This window comes from Aotus nancymaae, unplaced genomic scaffold (assembly GCF_030222135.1).
Source record: "Aotus nancymaae isolate 86718 unplaced genomic scaffold, 86718_ANA_hifiasm-v0.15.2.pri h1tg000033l, whole genome shotgun sequence".
NCBI classification, from domain to species: Eukaryota; Metazoa; Chordata; class Mammalia; order Primates; family Aotidae; genus Aotus; species Aotus nancymaae.
Window position 1 is genome coordinate 1,532,275 of NW_026988447.1, and position 23,484 is coordinate 1,555,758.

The following is a 23,484-nucleotide window of genomic DNA, read 5'->3' on the forward strand; positions in this document are numbered from 1 at the left end:
GGCTGGAGCCCAGGACTTCGCGGGTGCGTGTTTGCGGATTGAAGTTAGGCAGTCCCGTGTGTGTCTCAGAGGCGAGGCAGGAGCCCCGGCTTGGACCGCACCGTTGCGCTTTGCTTCTCTCCCCGGCCTCTGACAAGTGACAGGCTGAGTCCGTGCGCCCTGGTCCTGGGTCACAGCGGCAGCAGCAGCTCTGCGCTCAGGCACCGTCTTATATACCCACGTCCCGAGGTTCCAGCTCCTCGCTAGTAATAAATTTTAACTACTTCGTCTCTTCCGTCATGTGGAGCATCCCAGTCCCTCCCCTAAAAACGGAAGCCACTTCGAAAATAGTCCAGTCAGCTGCCCCACCTCCTCTGGTCCCCTCCTGAATTGAGCTTTAAAACGATTTACCATATAGTTTTAAATATTTATCATTTTTTAAAAAGTTAGAACAATGCATCAGTTGTGTTAATCTAAATAGCACCTTCTAAGAAAAGTAATTACTTTTCAAAAATAATTAAAAGAAAGCATTGTTTTACAATGTTACAAATATATTTAATATTTGTCTTACTAAAAGCTGGATTTTCATATCTGCTTCTTTATCCTCTCTGTTGTGTTGTTTTGGTTGAAGTATATGAAGAAAATCCAGCCTTACACAGTTATGTAGTTGGAAAAGAGAGGAGTTTTTTAATAATGGCCTTTACAGATAACTGGGTATTCTTTTATATACACCAACACGTGACAAGTGGTTGTTACTTAAAGGGTAGTTGCAGTGTGGAATCTGAAAACCTAGTGATGAACTTTTCATCCTCTATCACATTAAAATTCATTGACCTCTCTTGTACTTTAAATAAATCATTTACTTATGCATGATTTTATCATGTCATTTGAAAATATTGGTTCTCTAACAAGCATATCTTCTAAATGTTCACACATTTCATTATGTAATACTCCAAAATCACATGCATTAATATCACCACCATCTCACCAAAAAAGCCTGTAAATAGTGAGCTTTCAAGATTACTGTGGTGGATACAAGGCTTCTGTTCTTCTAACTTTTACTTCAGAGTTTGATTTTTACCATTTGCAACACATACAGTAGGTCATTTACCTTGAAGTGACACACTCATTGTATTCATTCCTTCGAAAATGTCCACCACACACGCAGGCTTGAATAGCTATAGTTGAGTTATCTAAATCTATATTTTTTATTAAAATTATTTAATAAACTACCCTATCTTTTAGTATAGAACTAGGTACAGGCTTTCAAAGGAATAAGATGAAGCCTCATGTAATAAAATAAAAGCTTTGTAACATATAGTAAGAAAAAAACAGTTAGCTGAATAATATATTTAGTATCATTCCACTTTTATAATTAAAAATGATACAAATGCATACTTATCCCAAAATTCTGGGGGTATGTCACGTGTCAGTTATGGGTAAGTAAATGGGATTGATGGTGGCAGAGATGAGGCAGGAATTTCATATTTAAATCCATACTCTTTAAACACTCTACAACAAATTTATACATTATTTTGCAATTTAGAAAGCAAAGGAAAAATCTATCTCAGCATAGTAAACTTGGAAAAGTGGGAAATACGCAAAAATAACACAAAGACACTGAGAAGAGAGAAGCTATGTGAGGATAAGAAGGTGGTTTTTGTTAAAGTTGAATGACAGGAAAAGGGTTTCCTAAATTATGTAAATAATTCACACTGAATGTTATGCTTGAATAATTATGTCCATAAAAATATTAAAAATATTAGATCATTTCTATAATATTTTCTCAAGCTGCTATATATTTATATTATATATATGCACACAAACTAATCTCTGATATTTGCTTGAGAAACTATGATTAACTGAATATTACTAAACAGATATTCTTAAAAATACAATTTCCCCCACTAGAAAAAAAAATCAATAAGAATAGTTTTATACTGAAAAAGGATTTTTCATTAATTTTAGTGCAGTTACTTGTAAGAAGCATGATGAAACATATTAAAACTTCCATGACTAGAAGCTAATAATCATAACTTACGTGCCACACATGCTACCAGTTAATTGCTTCTTTGACATTTTAGGGTGGCCAAATGATATAGTCACATTCATTCCTGAATATAAACTCTAGGTAAATGTAATTGTTACATGAAATTACCACTATTATTTCCCTAGTAATCTAAATGATGCTCATTTCCAAGAAACTATTTAAAATTAAATTGTTGTACTTACTTTCAACGATTACTTGTCTGTCTTCCCAGTTATCTTTAATAAGCTGTATATTTCCAAAGTGTGCATCACTGCAAAAGATTCAGTTGGTACCTTTTCTTCTTTGATTATAGTCAAAAGCCAAGGCTATGACATTTTTGAAATAATGTGGATTCTCATATGGCCTTATTGGGGAATTTAAATTGGTTTCATCAGAAAGATGTATACTTTTTAATATTGTTCTTCCTGAATAGAGCAAATAGCCTTCATGCCTTAGGCAAGTAACTCCATCCTCTGCCAAATATCCATAGGCACAAGCACAAGTTCTCTAGGAATCTCCTTGATAAAGACAGAGTTGCTTACAGCCACCATTGTCCCTGGCACAAACATTGGTCCCTAAGGGCGAAAAAATATATATACACACGCACGTTTATGTTTTTCTTTTGTTTTTCAAACAAAATTCTCCACATAGAAATATTAAAACTTTGATATTGAATATTATTTTTATTCTTAATGTAAGCTAGTCAATAACAAATTTTAAAAGACTATATTTTAAAAAAATCACAGCAGTTTAAAATCTTGGATTTCTTTATTTGGAAGGAATATCATATTCTGTTTCATTCACCATCCAAGTAAATCATTACACTTCTTCCTTAATGGGTCAGTTACGTACATAAATCTTTTTTGAAACTTGATCCTTAAATTATAATATTTCATATAGTGTTCATTCAAAACACAAATCGATTTAACCAAAAATAATGCACTGCTTTAAACTCTATGAGATATGTAAAGTATCAAAGAAATGCCTAACCTCCTAAAGGTATTGAGCATCAGTTCCTACTCCAATTTTGAGTGAAGATATAATATGCACTTAAGATTTCTTCATCAGGCCAATTCTCCTCTGTGATTTCACTATTATTATTTCCAAGATTAATGTATCTTCCTTTGATATAAAAAGTACAATTTATTTTAATGAAGGAAAACAAATTTAAATACCCAAATCATTGTCCTAAAAGTTTAAAGATAACTATTTTAAGGAAGTAATGACTTTGGAAATATTTTACACTAACAGCATCATCTCTGGGGACCATAAACATTTATATATAATATGATTCATATAATATATAAAAATTTCAACTTCCTTTTACTCTCTAATATCCCACTTATGCTTAATGTACTCTGCTTCATAACACAGATTAGAATGGCAAATTTCCACTTGCATTTCCTCACATTATCATTTGTTATTAATAGTTTTTGCCCCTACTAAACTGTAGGCTCAACAAGGACAGTGATCACTTCTCTTTTTTTTTTATTCACTTTGCTCCTTCAGCACCAGATAATCAGAAATTTAGTGGTCCATACACATTTAATTTATGAATTTATACATGAATGCATCATAACGTTCTAATTTGTCCACTTAGATTGCTAAATGTGACTATTCTAGTTTGTACTTTATCTTGTGAAGTCATCCTAAAATACAGTTTTATGCAAAAGCAGAATTTCTTATTTTAGTAATCTTATAAAACAAAATGTAATGGGGGAGGAGTGTGCAGGAAAATATAATGCAGAAAGAACACACAGAGTATGCCAAAATAAAACAACATGTCATAAAATATAATGTAGAAAAACAGAATGTATACAATCCATGAATTTCACTCATTCATTCAAAAAATTCAGTATTTATAGGACTACACAGAAGTCCATGCTTTTAGATAAATATAATTCCTTCTTAATTTGAAGGTGCATCTATTGAAGTATTTATCCAACTATCAGATATCAGCAGTTAATAAAGTTTTTAAAAATATGGCAAGCATTGATTCAAAAACTGGGTACAGATTTCCTCATTTAAAAAAATTATTTATATTATTATTATTATTTAATGGGTATATTGCACCTAGATAGTGAAAATAGTACCCAATGGGTAGTTCCCCCCACAAGTAGTCCACAGCATCCATTGCTCCCATGTTTATGTTCATGTGTGCTCAATGCTTAGCTCCCACTTATAAGTGAGAACATGCAATGCTTTCTTTCCCGTTCCTGCATCAATTCATTTAGGTTTATGGCCTCCAGCTCCAGCCATGTTGCTGCAAGCGGGATGATTTCATTCTTTTTATTGCTTCATAGAATTCCATACTATCTATGTACATTTTCTTTATCCAATCTACCATTGATAGGCACCTAGGTTGAGTCCATGTTTTTGCAATTGTGAAAAGCAGGGTGATGAACATATGAGTTCATGTGTCTTTTTGGTATGATGATCCATTTTCCTTTGGGTGTATACCCAGTAATGGGATTATTTGAACGGTAGCTCTGTTTTAAGTTCCTCGTGAAATCTCCAAGTTGCTTTCCACAGTGGCTGAACTAATTTACATCCTCACCAACAGTGTATAAGCGTTCCCTTTTTCCTGCAGCCTCATCAGCATGTTTGAATAATATGTGTGAATAGTCATGTAAGAATCAGATTACATACAGAAAAAATTAAAGACATATTCTGTTTATATTCAATAGAGTTATTTAAGTACAAATTGCTACTTAAACTACATAAAATATATGTATTATTTATGTATATTCTTTTAATTTGTTTTAATAGTTGACATTTTTTTCTTGAAAATGCTGTGTAAAATAAACACATTAGAGTTTTCCAGACAAACAAAACGAGGTATGGCTACAATCTCAATTCTATTAATCCCGAAGAAACTTTCATTCATATTTACAAGCTTTATAAATCAGAAAGGAAAAAATTTTGTAGCATAAAATCCAACTAATTTTGTTGGTAAGATATTATTGAAGAAGGCATTTAAAAGTTGGCCAGGTGCGGTGGCTCACGCCTGTAATCCCAGCACTTTGGGAGCCCGAGGCGGGAGGATCACGAGGTCAAGAGATTGAGACCATTCTCGTCAACATGGTGAAACCCTTTCTTACTAAAAATACAAAAAAATTAGCTGGGCGTGGTGGCGCGCGCCTGTCCCAGCTACTCAGGAGGCTGAGGCAGGAGAATTGCTTGAGCCCAGGAAGCGGAGATTGCAGTGAGCCGAGGTCATGCCACTGCGCTCCAGCCTGGCGCCTGGTGACGGAGTAAGACTCTGTCTCAAAAAAACAAAACTACACGTTTATTAAAGTCAAGATGTTTAAGACTTTAAGGTATGCTCTCACTGGATGAAAAACATTATTTAAAATAAAATAACTAACTGGCAGATAAAATGTATTGCTACACTTAACTTTTTAAGAAAAAATATGTTTTAAGATGGCAGGTGATATACTGTGAAGGAGGCAATGTGAGACCAGGACAGAAGCGTGCTTACTCATCTAATCAGATTCTCGTTATCTATTTTTAACATACTCCAAAGTTCAAACAAAAAAAGAAATGTATGCAGTAAACATTTTACTTAATATTAATCTATTTGCAAATGCACTAATAAAAATATTATTTTCAGTGAACAGACCAAATAAACTAATTATAGGTCGGTGCACAAACAATTGTGGGTTTTGCTATTAAAAGTAATGACAAAAATCACAATTACTTGTGCACCAACTAGCCTACTTAGCCCTAATTCTCACAGCTATGGTAATTACGGATTAGGAAGTAGAGGATCCACTGTCCACATGGCCAATAACAGGGCAAGCCAAGAACCACACTTAGGCTTTGCTAATCCAAGCCTATATTGTCTTCCCTAGAATATGTTGCCTCACCAAACAGAAAGATAATACAGCAATATATAATGATATCATATCAAAGGCTGTTTTTCATTAGCTATAAGAAGTGTAACAAGAAATCTCCATATTTAAAACCACAAAATAACGCACACAAAAGGTCTTAGCATTAAGAAAGAAGTCTCTTTTTTTTCCAAATAATCCTTATCCATTTTAAATGTAATACTTCCATGCTGAGATGAATGTAAAAAATTATGTATAAAATTATGCTAAGTAAAAGGATTTTTAATACAGAATTTACACAATTTTTTCTGTGGAAAACAGTAATAATTGGATAAACTATCATTATACGTGAAGCCAAATCTTACTGTGTAGGAATCATTTTACAGTTAAATAATTTATCAACTTAATAAAAGTAAAAAGTTTTACATCTATCAAAATTAAGCAAACATTTTATGTCAAGCGAAAAATGATTTATTTGCTCCTTAAACTGAAATTGAAAGTAAAGAAATGAATAGAATTTGCACCTTAAAATCTTTGGGGATTATAAACCAAACGTAGAGAAAGAAGCCTCTCCAAGCCTGTAAAACTGGAGGAAGAGATTTGTAATTTAAGATAATAATTTACACAGATGCACCTGAAATATCATTAATGAACATAGATTCTTCATATCTAAATCTGGTCTTTAGTGGTAGGAAGAAATGAAAATAATTGTTCCTGGTTTTTGAAACTCTACTGATAGTAACATTGAGTGACAAAATTACTATTGATTGGGACTCTATTTGGGTTCAAATTTTGCAATTGTGAAATATGTGTTTACTATATGATACAGCCAAGAAAACTAACTTTAGAGTATCAACTTGGTACATCTAGCCCTGAAAATACTTTCTCAAATCCAGAAATTATTAAAATTGTCCAAACTAATGCTACTTTGTATATTTAAATAATAAAGTAGTATTTGTTAAACTAAACCAAAAACTTCTTTATTTAAATAAGATTGCACTTAAAGAATTAAAAAACATAAAGTTTTAAAAGGGACATTAAAAAGTGGCTTTTAGAATTACAGAAATTCTATCAAAAACTGTCATAATACAAATATTCTATTGTCTTAATTAGACTACAACAGTTTTGGTAAGGAAAACAGTGCAATGAACACATATCATGAGTTAATTTCCAACTAATTATTGACATTGGATAATAAGTAAAAAGATCACATTTGGTAGTACTAGCATGCCTAAAGGCCTAGCAGACTCTTAATGGACGCTGAACGTTAATTGTATTTATCATATGGCAACTGTACAAATTGGCATCAGAATTAGTTTAGATATGGGTAGATTTTTCTGAAAAACTTTTGTTTTTTCTGTCACAGGTAGTTATATTCAAGCTGAAAAATATACTTCAAATTATTATAAATGCCCATAAATAAATTTGAGAAAGCTAACACTGGTGACAAAGCTATGATTTTTGTGGGAGAAGAATAATGGAGTGTGAGAAAAAAAATAAATCTAATTTTGAAAGGGAAACAGTATTAAATGTTATCCTTATATTCTAGATATATGAACAGTTGTCAAAAGTAAAACTAATTGGAATTAATCATTTTCTCTGGATTTAAAATTCTCTCCTTTGACTGCTAAACTGTTTCCCTGGAGCTCAACTTAGAGTTGCAATTCTTACAATAAATGTGCTATTTCTTCCTACTTTTTTGCCTTCCCTAAGTATGATTTAGACCCTTTGTCATATATGATAAAGAAAACCTGAGATAACCAAAAAATGTTCATGCTGGCATAAAAATGAAGATCAGGTAATTCTCTTCTGTCAGCATTTGGCCTTGGTCAAGAAGAGAATCGAGAATGTCATTGTGTCCTCTCTTAGCATGGGGCTCAACAGTGGGTTATCCTATCTGCAAAAAGTAAAAGAAACAAAAAAGAAAGCAAAGTAAAAACCCTAAAGACAAACAATAGTCGGTAGCCTTCACATGAGCATATGCTTTTAATTGGACAAAAGATGCTTATTATTTCCAATCTTACAGATGCAGTAGAATCGCTTAAAATTCACACAAACGGAATGCCTTATAGGTCAACATGTTCATGGCTCCATCTTCAGATCATAAGTAAAATAAGATAAAATTGTAAAAGTTTGAATATATTTTATGAGTAAATGATTGGACATTTTTTATCCCCTGAGGAATAAATGAAATGTAGCACTTTCTCTTTTCCTGTGAGACATTCTTCACATTTTGTTTTTTTTCTTTTATGTCAAGTTTTGTTGAGAAAGTATTACAGGCCTATCTCAAATCATTTTTCATGTCTTAAATATGTTGCTATTTATGAAAGAATCCTGTAATATAAAAAGCACTCAACCGCAGGTAGCAGAACCCTGTGCTAAAAGGATGAAAATACAGAACCAGTCTACCCTTGGGCACTGTTGCCCTTTTCAAAGTTTTTGTTGTTGTTGTTGGTTTTCTGGTTGATTCTCAAACTTATTCTTGCACTGCAGTCATGCACTCATCAACACATATTTAATTAGGCATCTATTATGCGCTGGGAGTTGATGATACAAAAGAAATTGGATTTAGGTACCCTCATAAAGCTAATTGTTTAATGGCAGAGGCAAATGGATAAATAAGTATCTGAGAAAGATGCTGATTAGAAATACTTAAAATTTGTTAGTCTCTTTAAGTCATAAATGTAGGGGCTTCAACAATGAAAATGTTGCAGTGTTGTGGTGAGAAATGTATCTTTCCTGTCAACAACTTCAGAAATATATATATTTTTTCTTTTAGGTCAAATAAAGATATAGGTCATTTGAGTTATTCTTTCTATTTAAGCTTCAACATTATTTAACTTATTTTTTAATTTGTCTCTTTCTTGCTCTGCTATTCTTAAGTTTACAGTTGAGTCTTTCTTGATTCACTACATTGTAATTTTGAGTAATTATATAGGACAATTACTATGTGTATGGATAGCACACACTGGAGAAGAAAAATTATTCACCAACAAAACAGTATATATATATTCATATATATACGCACATATATAATATTCCATAGCACATTTATTATATCATATTGTAGTTAATTTATCATTTTATATATGTATTTACACCCTGCCTCATTCTTCTCATTTAAACAAATAACATACACACGTACATATATATATATAAATTAGCTTGTTCACATTTATCATTCTCTTGCATAGATCATGTTTATGCACTTTTGTATATCCAATATATATTTGATACTTTCTTATCAGTATAAACTTGCCAAATATCTAACATCTAGCCACCTAGAGCCTACACTTCTAGAGCTCATGAGCTGACTTAGAATCATCAAAATATTAGAGAAGTTTTAAATGTGTTTCTTGACTTACAATCTATCTTACCCAACATTATTCCTATGGTAAATCAAATTCATTCAATTTCCTTTATATATGTGTTGCCTTGCTTTAAGATGCAAAATACACTCTAAGAGATGCTATTAAACTATACTACACTGTTGTTATCTTAACAGGTGTTAAACTGTCCTCCAAGACCTTTCACATATTGGTGGGCATACTGTAAAGTGTATACATAATCAAAGAGCATATGACAATATGTACTTACAGAACAGCAGGATCCCATGTCAATAGGAATATTTGCCATGGAAAGAGAAACTTTTCAGCACATTATTTACAGTCACAGAAATATACAGCTAAGTTAAGAGAGGCAACATACATCCTGGTGCTTAAAAGGAAAGGAAACAAAATCACAATATGTGTGTTTCCATTGGAGATTATATACCATGGGAACTTAACCAAAATTTTAACATCATAAGTGATTTCCTACATATCTTTTATCAGATATGTAGGTGAGAACAGGCAACACAGCACAGCCTCTCTGTTCACCTGAGAGTTCTGAATCTGACACCTTCAGGGCTTATAAGCCTGTGGAGAGTGTCCTTTCTGTTTCCCTATTGGACAGAATGCAGATGAAATTAGCCTTTGGCCAATGACAGGCTCCAATGAACATTTTCCACCTTCTTCTCTGATTGCATTTTAAGCCTGGGAGGTGGGGTGGGTGGGGAGAACATGATTACATTAAAAGCGGAAGATTGCATTTATCTGTCTCTCACTAGTCCATTGAAACTCCTCTAACTTAATCAGTGATTTGGTCTGGGGTGAATTAAATATTGGAAATATTTGTTGGCTAGCGTTGACCTTTTCTTTCTCAGGCAGTTTTAATTTTTTTGTCCCTTGAAGGTTGTGCTTCCAGAATCAGTCCTTGCCTTTGTTTTCTGGATTCCCAAACTCATTCCAGAGTTTTCAGCATCCACAGGCTCAGACATTGAAGACAGACTGCTGGTAGAGATATTTATTCTTATTTATTTATTTATCTATTTATTGAGACAGAGTCTTGCTCTGTTGCAAGACTCGAATGCGATGGCACGATCTGGGCTCACTGCAACCTCTGCCTCCTGGGTTCAAGTGATTATCCTGCATCAGTCTCCGAGTAGCTGGGACTACAGGCGTGTGCCACTGTGCCCAGCTAATTTTTTTATTTTTAGTAGAGATGGTATTTCACCATGTTGGCCAGGATGTTCTCGATCTTTTGATTTCATGATCCTCCTGCGGAGGTTGCAATGAGCCCAGATGGCACCACTGCACTACAACATGGGCGCAGAGCAAGACCCAGTCTAAAAAATAAATGAAGACATAAATAAATAAATAAATAAATAAATAAATATTAAAAATTCTGGATAATTTTTAGGACCCAATTTCAAATATTCAACTATGTGTTATCTTTCTAGAACTGAATTCTGAAAACTGTTACATCCTTATTTTCTTAGATAATAGTGGTCACAAATACTTGAGTACAAAAAAGTGATTGGAAATATCCTTAGGAGCCTGACTGGGTTTGAGTGTCAGTTGTTCCTTTTGCAATATATGCAATGTTGGGTTTATTATCTACAAAGCGGGAATAAGGTTCTTACTTTACAATATGTAAAGTGGACTGACTAATTTGTTAGGTGCTTGGCCTGCTACTGCCAGCTGCTCTTACTTTTCCACATTATGGACACTAAGATACGCACTTTATGCAAACACTTACTAAATTATAACCACCCCTTGAAATGGCAATTATTGTCTCCAGTATGCAAACAGGAAAACAGGCTGTGAATTGTTCTTTTTCTGAAATTTAAAATCTTTATTTTCTTTATTATACAGCCCAAGTTTTGAAATTACAGGCATGAGTCACCCGTCTGGACTGTGAATTGTTAAGAAACATGTCTGAGGTTCAGAGCCACATTCTTTTTCCCCAGGCTCCCAGAATGCCCCATCTCCATCTATGTCTTCAATTTTTTTGAGATGGAGTTTCACTCTTGTCACCCAGGGTGGAGTGCAAAGGTCCAATCTTGGCTCACTTCAACCTCTGCCTCCCAGGTTCAAGTGATTCTCCATCCTCAGCCTCTCAAGTAGCTGGGATTACAGGTGACTGGCCATGGTGGATGCCTAATTTTTGTATTTTTAGTAGAGAAGGGGTTTCACCATGTTGGCCAGGCTGTTTTCAAACTCCTGACCTCAGGTGGTCCACCTGCCTTGACCTCCCAAAGTGCTGGGATGACAGGCATGAGCCACTGTGCCTGGCCCAATGGTTGTGGTTTTAATCAGTAGTAACGCCATAGGGGTTGGGGCTGGAAAAGGCCCCTTATAGGAACAGCGTCTCAGAGGGAACCTTAGCTCCACATTGGGTTACCCTAAAGTCTGCCTAGTTTTGCAAATAGTCCCTTTATTAAATGATACAGAAATCACCATATTTGAATGTGCTTTTCTGTTTAAACCCTGGCTGAACCCAAGGCAATGAAACACAGAAAGTCCTGCTTCTCCACCAATCTAGGGTGAGAGCGACCATCTACTTTAATATATTGTAGGTAACAGAGTGACCACAGGAGGTGTCTAGCAGATGATGGTGTTCCTGCAGTAGCATGTCATCCTTGCAAACTCTGATGATTTTATTTTTATTTCTTGTTTCAAAACTATGTTAATATTTGGCTTTGTCCTCAGCTTCAGCCAAATGTTAACTATAACATTGAGCCAGTTGGCATCTGACTGAAATGTGAATTATTTGTACTCCAATTCTATTTGTGTACATATATATATATGTACATGTAAATATATTTAGTGTGTGTTGTGTTCAGTATGATATACAGAAAATGCATAGATCAAGTTAGTGACTGTGGATGTCCTAGAGGGTGGAGGCAGGATTGTTTCACTTTCTACTTCAACACAGTTCTCACTTTGAAAATATATCTGCAGGGCACGGTGGCTCATGCCTGTAACCCTAGCACTTTGGGAGGCTGAGGTGGGCAAGACACGAGGTCAGGAGTTCAAGACTGCTCTGACCAACATGGTGAAATCCTGTCTCCACTAAAAATATAAAACTTAGCCGGGTGTGGTGGCAGATGCCTGTAATCCCAGGTACTCAGGAAGCTGAGGCAGGAGAATCACTTCAACCTGGGAGACAGAGGTTGCAGTGAGCCAAGATGGCACCAATGAACTCCAGCCTGAGTGACAGAGCCAGACTGAGTCTCAAAACATATATATATATATATATATATATATCTATATATATATATATATCTATATATATATAGATATATATATATATACACATACACACACACACACACACACACACACATATATTTTTCAACAATGGAAGCATCTTGGATGCCTGGTTGTTTAATCAAGCCATTCTCTGAGACATGTTCTGAGATTTTTCTGAGAATGAGACAAAAGATTTTAGAGCCAGGTCCTCAACATGGTTTTTAGATCATACTTACCTGGCAGTGCCCTGATGTTGAGATTTGCCTAGAAGCTGTTGTACCTTTAGAGTCATTTGCAGTCTCAAAAGGCTAAGAACTTGCAAAATCAGCAAGTCCTGACTTCATTAGCCTCTCTGTCCCCTCCCCCATTTTCCTTTAAGTAACAAGAAGCAACCAGGCAGCATCTTCACTGAATAGGGCTCATTTCTGAAAACACTGAGACGTTGCCGGTATGACAGTGTAGAACTTCCAGGACAGTCGCTGCAGCTCCCACTTTACTTTCTACTGGATGGATTACTCTGGGGGAGCCCAGCGACCACGTCACGAGTCAGATGTTCAAGAGTGGCTTAGCTGGCCCATTCTGGCTCAGGTTCTCTTATAAGGCTGCCATCAACATGTTGGCTGGGGCTGCAGTTATCTAAAGGCTGGCTGGGGCTGGAAGATTCACTTCCAAGGTGGCTCGCTCACAGGCTGGAATTTGGTCTTGGAGACTTCAGGTCCTCCGTACGTGGGACTCTCCACAGGCTGCCTTCTTCTATTTATTTTTTCTGCTTTCCTGTTTCTCTCTCTTTCATTTACTTTGCAGGTTATGATAGCCTGTTGCCAAGACAGCCCCCAAAGATCAGAGCTAACTCAAAAATAGTTGAAGCCATGTTACCAGTTCTAGCAACAAAATAAATGCAGACACCATGTGTATTATTTCCTGCTTGGCATGTTGGACCAGACCAACAAAATGTTCTCTCACTTTCTTCCATACATTTCCATATCTCTTTATTTTTGCATAGTTTTAGATTTACAGCAAAGTTGCAACAGTACTACAGAGTTCCCATGCATCCTGTACCCAGGGTTTTCTATTGTTAGCATCTTACATGACTTTGGTACATTTGTCACAACCAGTTATCCCATATTGGTACATTATTAACTAAACTGCACTTTCCATTCAGATAATATTAATGTTTCCCTAATGTCCTTTTCCTGTTCCAGGATGCCATCTACTATGCCACATTGCATTTAGTCATCGTGTAGCCTTAGCTTCCTCTGTCTGTGTCAGTTTCACAGACTTCTATTTTGATGATCCTAACAGCTTTGAGGAATACAGAGGAGGCATTTTTGTAAAATGTACCTTCATTTTGTTTGTCATGCTATCGTCATGGTTAGACTAAGGTTACCCACATAGGAAAGAAGACTCCAGAGGGGCAGTGTTATCCTGATCACATCACATTAAGGGTACCTGCTATCAGCATGACATATTGCTGTTGACCTGAACCTTGATAACCTAACTAAGGGAATGTTTGCAAGGAGCAAGTTACTAAACTCTTTGGGAGCATATCACAGTGCTCTCTCTACCTCTGCTACAAAGCCTGAGATGGTGTGTCACAAGGTCACGGTACATGGGTCTCAGAGCCACTCAATAGAGCCAAAGATCCAATATTGGGGGGAAAAAAAAGCATAAATTTTGTGTTCCTAAGCCATCAAGAGGTCAGAATTTACTTGTGACAGCAGTGTTGGAGAGTCAAATTTCACTAAAAACACCTTTATATGGTATTTTGCTCAATGAAAGAGATAAGAAATAGAAAAGCAAAATGAATACACACACAAAACCCAAAAGAAGAGACAACTAAGTGTATAGAAGTAGAACAAAATATCTGCACACAGATTTATGTTGAGGTGTTTCTTTAAAGTGTGAGAGAATAACAGATCAAATGCTACTCGTTATTTCATTTATTTCAGGTGATTCTCAAGTTGCAATGAGGTTTTATTAAAATAAACCTATAGTAGAGTGGAATTTTTTATTTTTCATTTTTTTGAGACAGAGTCTCATTCTGTCACCCAGACTGAAGTGGTGTGACACAATCACAGCTCACTACAACCTCCACCTCCCAGGTTCAAGCAATTCTCCTGCCTCACCGTCCTGAGTAGCTGGGATTATAGATATGCACCACCACGTCCAGCTAATTTTTCTATTTTTGGTAGAGATGGGGTTTCACCATGTTGGTCAGACTGGTTGAGAACTCCTGACCTTGTGATCTACCCCTTCGGCCTTCCAAAGTGCTGGGATTAGAGGTGTGAGTCACCGGGCCTGGTCAATGGGAAATTTTTAAGTCAAAAATGCATGACAACACAGCATATGGTCCCTGAATTATAAGCTTCAAGTTATAATTTTTTGACTTTACAATGGTGGAAAGGCATATGAATTCAGTAGAAACCGTAACCCCATCAGAAGTCTTAAGAAGCTCCTTGACTTTCATTGTGGTTATGTCCTGATAAACCTGTCGCAAAGTTGAAAAATTGTTGAGCCGAATCATAATTCAAAGACCATCTGTAAGAGTTTTTATTAATGTGATTTACTTTCTTTATATGCTTTTTTTCTAATTTTGTAAATTTTCTTTTGTAAATTTTGTAAATGACCTTTGTATATAAATCTAACACCTGTGCAACTGGGTGGGTGGTGATTAGGGACTTTTGTATTCCTATGCTTAAAGCATAAGTGTGTAATACTGTCACCAGCATTCTCTTCAAAGCCTGCATAGGACAGTACAGTTCAGGAAAGAGGAACGGTAGGATCAATTAAAATGACATAGATGGAAATGTTTTCTAGAAAATGGAAATGGCAAGTTACATTGAGATGTGTCTTCTGGCAGCAAATAATTTTATGAATCCCTTTTCAAAGTTGATAAAGTATTTAGAGTCCCTAAAGAATAACTCCACTTCTATTTAATTTTATCCACCTCTTGTAGATGTGCACAGACTGAAACTGAGGGTTATAGCCTGCCCTTCACCCACAGAACATATTCTCTGCATGGACAAGATGAGCCACAATCAGTTGCTTTGGAGATCTGGACAGCCTATTACATATGAACTTACTTATCTCTAAGAAATGGAGTTCTCCCCAGAGCTCAGGACATCCTATGTGGTTTTGCAGGTGGTTTACTGCACAAATCCACATAAACAAGGGGGCAAATTGGTGACAAAATCTGTACTAGGTTCCCAAGTCATGGTCACTGATGCTGGTCTGTGCCACGCAAAAAAGGACAATGTTTGCAAATTACTGATAGGCCAGTGGTAGCAGCAGTACCAGGTCTTGGTCCGGCCCAGGCTCCAGCACCAGCACTGACACCAGCAATTCCTCAGCCTCCAGCTGCTCAGGAAGCTCCAGCATCCCACAGCTCCAGCAGCTCGTCCTGCTCTCCAGGTTCTTCTTGACACAGACACAACAGGAGGCACTCCCACTCCAAGTCCAAACCACCTGAAAGAGATGAAAGGAGAGGAAAAGGTGGAGCCCGTTCCCTAAGCCCACCAAAGTGCACACGGGAGACTCACCAGGAATGTGACCAGGAATCACATCAGGGAGATATTTTCCATCTATGGGAAAATTAAAACGATTGGCATGCCTGTGGATAGGATACATCCCCATCTGTCCAAAGGCCCTGCATGAGTAGAGTTTGAGAATCTAGATGAAACTCAGAAGGCGCTGGAGCACGTGGACAGGGGACAAATAGATGGCCAGGAGAGATCACTGCTACAGCTGTGCTGGCCCCCAGGTCTAAGCCACCGTCAAGGTGATTCTGCCCTCCCAGAAGAATGCACAGGCCCCCCACAGATGAGGAGAAGGTCCTGCTCCCCGAGGCCCAGGTCCCCCACTCACTGGTGATCACTATCCCCAGGCCGACACCGCCACAGGAGCCGCTCCAGCTCCACCTCCTCCCGATAGATAAGCAGACCACCGAAGCTCTCAGCCCTGTAACTTGTACCTCACCCAGCTCAGTTTAGTCACTTTTCTAGTGAAAGGAAGAACAGTAGGAAAGCAAATCCCTGACTCGGGCAGACATTGTAGGCAGCGGTCAGCACCCCTCTACTGGTCGGGGTCTGGCTGCAGAAATGCTGTCTGTTTGGGTTTGTCTGCCAAGATGCCCTCCAGTTTTCTGTCTGTAAACTGTTTCCAGTTTCTAAGAGTCAGTGCAGTGGCAGAGCCAACAGGGATGAGTGAGGCTCTGGGGGTGATGTGACCCTGCCTGTGTGGAAGCATGCTTTTCCCTTCCCTGGTGACCTGGGATGGTGGCCAGGCCATGCCCTTGCTGTTGCTGTGCAGTGTCCTTTTGGAAAGGGAGCATCCTGGGCTTTAAAGCAACTTCCAACCCTGTTAGGCCCAGCCTCTTGAAACCTCTTCCGATTTCAAGGGTCAGACATCCCCTAAGAGCCTCTCACCCATGGCAGTTGCTATGCATGGTTCTGTCTGTCCGTGCAGCCATGCACACACCCCACCCCACCACCCTATTCAGAAACTGGCCAGTGAGCTGAGAGTCAGCTCGGTGTGGTCATCATGCAGCCCCGGTTCTTCCTGCCCTTCATGGTGGTCTTTCAGGATACCTTGGCAACATGTACACTGATTTATTTTTTCTTTTTTTCATTTATTGCATAGTCAGTACTATGAAATCTCTGTTAGAGTTTTATAACTTTGCAGCATTTTTGATGGCATTGTGTTTGTACTTTGTTGTGTAGAGTGGAAGAATTGTGTTGAATAAATGCACAATTGGAATGCAAAAAAATGTGAGGAGATTTTTGTGAACTGTGATGGGAGACAATGGCAAGAGGGATTTTAGAACTTTGAATTGCAGCAGAAGTGAAAGATGAGCCTCAAAAAGAAAGTAAGAGAGAAGCTGGTCTGGCTTGGAGACACTGACACAGAGACCACTGGCTTTTGGCGCCTGAAAACTCTGGAACGAGTTTGGGAATTCAGAAAACAGGCGAGGACTGACTCTGGAAACACTTCCATTAAGGGACAAAATGAACTAAAACTGCCAGAGAAGGAGGAGGCCAACACTAGCCAAAAAGTCCTACATCCGCCTGCCTGAGAAAAACACGATGAAAATATTCTCAAACTTCAATTAACCCAGGAACAAATCACTGATTAAGTTAGAGGAGTTTGAGTGGACTAGTGAGAGAAATCCAATCATCCACCTTTAATCTCCTGTTCACCCCACCCACCCCACCTCCTAGCCTGAAAATAAAATCTGAGAAGAAGATGGAAAATACTAATCAGAGCCTGTCATTGGCCAGACAGTAATTGCATCTGCAGTCTGTCCAATAGGGAAACAGAAAGGAAACTTTCCACAGGCTTATAAGCCCTGAAGGTGTCAGATTCAGAACTTTCAGGTGAACAGAGAGGCTGTGCTGTGTTGCCTGTTCTCATCTGGACCAAGAAGGACGCCACTGACCTGCCAGGGCAGGAGAAGCCATTCTTACCATCTCGGCAGTGCTGCTGAGGGAACCACCCCTCACATCTGGAAATTTAAGGGCAGCTCCGGAATACTCACAGAGCCTGGACCCAAGTGGAGATTTGGCGTCAGGAGAGCGCCCCTTGGACCACAAGTGCAGGTGAGCAGGGACTGAGGGAAGGAGCAGGCACCTTGGGTGGGTTTCGGGGTTGGGGGAGGCCTCGGAGGCTCAGGCTGCAAATGGAGCGGCCCCGTGAGGGCTTCTGCTCACAGTCCATGAGGACGAAAATGGGAAAACTCCCCTAACCAGGGTGGAGTAGGAGGCTACTTTGAGGAACTGCTTAGGAAATTCCCTTTGCAAACACCTGGCCAGTGGAGTGGATAATGTAGGCAAGGTCAGAGGAGGATGGAGCAGATGGGAGCAAGGGAGAAGGGGCAGCTGTGCTTGTGGTCAGTGACCCCAACATAGGAGCGCTTGAAACCATAATGCCTGGCCTTGCTCTTGCAACATTAATTTGGTTTGTCTGAACTTGGGAGATTTGTGTGACCCTAGAGGAGTCAGGCCTGGAAGCCTGATGGAGTTGGAGTAGAAAAAGAATGTAGAGAGATTTGTGTGAGCTGTGAAGAAGGGAGAGGAAGGCAGAGGGGATTTTAGAGCTTTGCGATATAGCAGAAGTGACAGATGAGGCTCAAAAAGAGGGTAAGTGAGGCAGGCTGATCACAAGGTCAGGCTGATCAAATGACCTGGCCGACATAGTGAAACCCCATCTCGACTAAAAATAAAAAATGTATATATATATAGCCTGGCATGGTGGTACATGCCGGTAGTCCCAGCTACTTGGGAAGTTGAGGCAGGAGAATCGCTTTAACTGGGAGGTGGAAGTTACAGTGAGCTGAGATCGTGCCACTGCACACCAGCCTGGGCAACAGAGCAAGACTCTGTCTCAAAAAAAAAAAAAGAGGGTGGTAAGAGAGAAGCTGGTCTGGCTGGAGACATTGACACAGAGATCACTGGTTTGTGAAGGCTAAAAACTCTGCAATGAGTTTGAGAATCCAGAAAACAGTCAAGGGCTGACTCTGGAAACACTTCCATGAAGGGTCAAAAAGAATTAAAACTGCCTGAGAAGAAGCAGGCCAACACTAGCCAAAAAATTCTATATCTACCTTCCTGAGAAAAACAGGATGAAAATATTCCCAATCTTCAATTAACCCAGAGCAAAATCCCTGATTAGGTTAGAGGAGATTCAATGGACTGTTGAGACAGCGAAATCCAATCTTCCACTTTTAATGTCTTCATTTTCTCCCCACCCACCTCCCATCCTAGACAGAAAATGCAATCAGAGAAGAAGGTGGGAAACGTTCATCAGAGCCTGTCATTGGCCAGATGCTAATTACATCTGGAGTCTGTCCAATAAGGAAACAGAAAGGAAGCTTTCCACAGGCTTATAAACTCTGAAGGCACCAGATTCAGAACTCTCAGGTGAACAGAGAGGCTGTGCTGTGTTGCCTGTTCTGAGCTAGAAAAAGAAAGACATAAGCAGCCACTCTTAGTAGGCAGTGGTGTTGAGGGAACCACCCCCACATCTGAATTTAAGGGCAGCTCCAGAATATTCACAGAGCCTGGATCCAAGTGGAGATTTGCATCAGGAGAGCGCCCTTCAGACCACAAGTGCAGGTGAGTGGGAACTCAGGGAAGGAGGAGGCGCCTTAGGCAGGGTTAGGGGTTTGGGGAGACATCGGACGCTCAGCCTGTGCATGGAACAATTCTGCGAGGGCTTCTGCTCAGTCCATGTGAGGATGAAAATGAAAAAACTCCCCTAAGCAGCGTGTAAAAGGACACTGCATTGAGGAAGTGCTTAGGAAATTCACTTTGCAGACACCTGCCCAGTGGAGCAGATAATGTAGGTGAGGTGAGAGGAGAATGCAGTAGTTGGCAGTGAGCGGGGCGGGCCAGTTGTGCTTCTGCTCACCGACCCCAAAATATGAGAACACAAATCCGTAATGCCTGGCCTTGTTCTTGCCACTAATTTAGTTCATCTGAACTTGGGAGATTTGAGTGGCCATAGGGGAGTCAGACCTGGAAGCCAGGCGATGTTGGAGTAGAAAGAGAATGTGGAGAGATTTGTGTGAAGTGTGAAGAAGAGAGGAAGACACGGGGATATTTATTTATTTTTATTTTTACTTTTGAGACAATTTCACTCTTGTTGCCCAGGCTGGAGTGGAATGGCACTGTCTCGGCTCACTGAAATCTCCACTTCCTGGGTTCAAGTGATCCTCCTGCCTCAGACTCCCAAGTAGCTGGGATTACGGGCACCCACCAACACATCCAGCTATTTTTTGTATTTTTAGCACAGATGGGATGAAACCTCATCTATATGTTGACCAGGCTGGTCTCAAACTTCTGACCTCAGGTGATCCACCCACCTCAGCCTGCAAAAGCAGAATTACAGGTGTGAGCCACCATGCCTGGCAACAAGAGATTTTAGAACTCCGGGATGTAGCAGAAGTGAAAGGTGAGGCTCATAAAAGAGAGGAAGAGAGGAGCTGGTCTGGCTTGGAGACAGTGACACAGAGACAATAAGGCTCAGCTTTGATTTTATTTTATTTGAGACAGGATCATGCTCTGTCCCTAGGCTAGATTCCAGTGACACAATGACCGCTCACTGCAGCCTCACCTCACAGGCTCAATTGATCCTCCTACCTGACCTTCCTAGTAGCTTGAACTACAGGTGTGCGCCACTAAGCCTGGCTCATCTTTGTATTTTTTTGAAACCGTGTTGTCAGGGCTGTCAGCCTTTTCAATAATGTTTTCTACTGGAGAGCATCTAAAGTATATAATGTAGTAGCAAAGTTACTACAACAAACACCGTGTATCCACTTACAATTCATATCCCAATTCCTGTACTTTGTAATACTGTGTGGCAAACCCAGGATCACGTATAATCTTGTGGGTAAATGCTGCACTATGAATGTCTGAAATATAGAGTCTCTTTCAAATATTCAGCTCATAATATCATTATCAGAAATCACAGCTTGTGAACACTTATGAGATTTCCTCTATCCCAATGCACTTTATTTTTAGAAGGGTTTATGTAGAAATAAGGAAAATTATTAGGTAGATATTTTCACTGATATACATGTTCTTTATTGCTTTAATAGATCCTATTCTTTTTTCTCCTTTTGTAGTTGAAGACAACTGCCTTCTTGTTCTGTTCAAAGTCTCACCCTCTGGAGTATTTTACGTGGTCATTATTTTCCATTGCCTCTTGTAACTGTGGCTTTCTCTGAGAAAGAGCCCAGCTTGAATTTGAGTAAAGGAGGATCTGGTACCAAGGGATCAGCCGGTGCCCTGGGCCCTCCCTCCTGCTGGAGCTGCTTCTAGAGCCAAAGGGAAAGAAACAGACTCAGGCCTGTGAAGTGCTTGCAGGAGAGAACACAGAGGAGGCGCCAGCTTCTCACCTTCCCTCCTTCCTGGAGGATCACATCTTCTGAAGGGAGTCTCCCCACACAGATCCCTCCCTGCACCATGGCCCTCGCAGCATCCCTGGCTGAGCTCCAAGCACAGGCCAGCTGCCCCATCTGCCTGGGTTACCTGAAGGACCCAGTCACCACTCATTGTGGGCACAACTTCTGTCGCTCCTGCATCCACCAGTGCTGGGAAGACCTACAGGACATCTTCCCCTGTCCCGTCTGCCTCCACCACTGCCCTGAAGAGAACCTCAGGAGCAACACCCAATTTCGCCACATGACCGATATGGTTCAGCAGCTTCTGGCCACGAGGAGGAAGAGGAAAAGGCAGGAGGAGGAGCCGCTGTGTGGGAAGCACTGTCAGCGTCTGGCCCTGTTCTGTGAGAAGGACCTGGAGCTGTTGTGTCCCGAGTGCAGGGTCTCCTCTGACCACCAGCATCACCCCCTGCTGCCCATCGAGCAAGCGGCAGCCAGGAACAGGAGAAGACTCAAAAGCTACATTCAGCCACTAAAGGAGAAAATTGAAGATGCCAAGATGCGACGTGAAGCGACAATTTTGAAATCTTTTAATGTGAAAATAAAGACGGAAACATGGAGGAAGGAGTTACAGTCTGAATTTGAAGAAATTAAGGTTTCCTTGGTAAAGGAACAAGATGCAATTTGTGCCTCTTTACTTGTTGAAGAGCACGATGCTGAAGAAAAACTCACTGAAAACCAAAGACAAATTTCAGCCCATTTATTTGTTCTACAAAATCTGTTAAATGAAGTAACCGAGAAGTGTTTTCAGGGAGACCTGGATGTGCTGACAGGGATTGAGAACATCTACAACACATATGAAAACCTGAAAGCCCCTGCAGTCTTCTCACATGAATTCAAGAAGGAGAATTTGAGGCTCCCTCCACATTATTTTGGCCTGCAAAGAATGATGAGCACATTTCAGGAAGATTTGACACTAGACCCGGAAACAGCCCACCCTAGTCTTATTATCTCAAGAGACAGAAAAAGTGTGATATTTAGTAGGCTGAATCCATGCTTTATTGACAATCCTCAGTCATTTCGTTTTTACCCAGCTGTCCGGAGCTGTGAGGGCTTTGATGCTGGGAGACACTTTTGGCACGTAGAAGTGAGAGGCACAGGTGCATTGTCCCTTGGTGTTTGTAATGAAACGTTTCCCAGAGATGGTCTGACATCCCCAACCCCACAGATGGGGTGCTGGGAAATTCAGCCATTCTGTAGTCCATGCATTACAAGGAATACAGAAGTCCTACAAATGGGCATTTTTCTGGACTATGAGTTGGGAGAGATTTCATTTTATAATTTAAAAACCAGATCACATGTGTACACTTTCACTGATAAGTTTACAGAAAAGCTTATGCCTTATTTCTCTGTTGACCCTTCTTCCCAAGTTATCACAATCAGTATTGTCATAGACCAATGATGGGCTCTTAGAGAGCCCTTTACATGTGGCTATCTTTTCTTCCTGTGTTGTTGGAGGGCATTTGTAATAAAGCCTCTGATTCCATGTTTATGTATGACTCGATAATTTGGGGGGACACACTCTTCTCATCCTTTCTGTGCATCTGGAGAAGCTGATGAGAAAGCCTGGGTGATCCCTCTGTTGCTGCAGGTGGGAGTTTCAGCCCCAGGTAGTGGAGGACCCTTTCAGCAGCCCCACCCATGACCACCATCGCAGCCCCAAACTAGTCTCCTTTCCCTGCTCTCTCGAGTCACTTTTGTACCAACTGTGTAGACACCCTGTTTCCCCCATAAACCTTATTACATGATTAAGAATCCAACTCACACAGTCTTGGAGTATGTGGCATCAGCAGTCTGAACACTGAACCAAATTGTCAGGGAGGGTCCACCATATCTATGCAAACTGACCCCTACATAGGCCATTGTGAGCAGGATTATCCAGCTGTTGGCTGCCACTGTCAGGGAATTGCTGTTCCTGCTCTGCATTGCTCACTGGCTCTGCGCCCCATGACAAGCCTGCACTTTCAGCTCTGCTGCTTTGTGCTGCTTTTACTGAGTTCAGCTGAGGCTCTTTCAGAGATTTCTCTGACCAAACTCAGTAATTTAGAAATATTTTGGTATTTAAGAACAGAAATATACACTCACATCCCTTTTAATGTCTCCCTGAGTCATGCATTTCAGTCCAGACAT

General features: G+C 39.6%; 1 pseudogene; it reads left to right on the forward strand.

Moving 5' to 3' along the window:
* Nucleotides 1-1,414: 1,414 nt before the first annotated feature.
* On the forward strand, nt 1,415-16,346 carry LOC135277816 (RNA-binding protein with serine-rich domain 1-like; annotated as a pseudogene).
* Nucleotides 16,347-23,484: the final 7,138 nt, after the last annotated feature.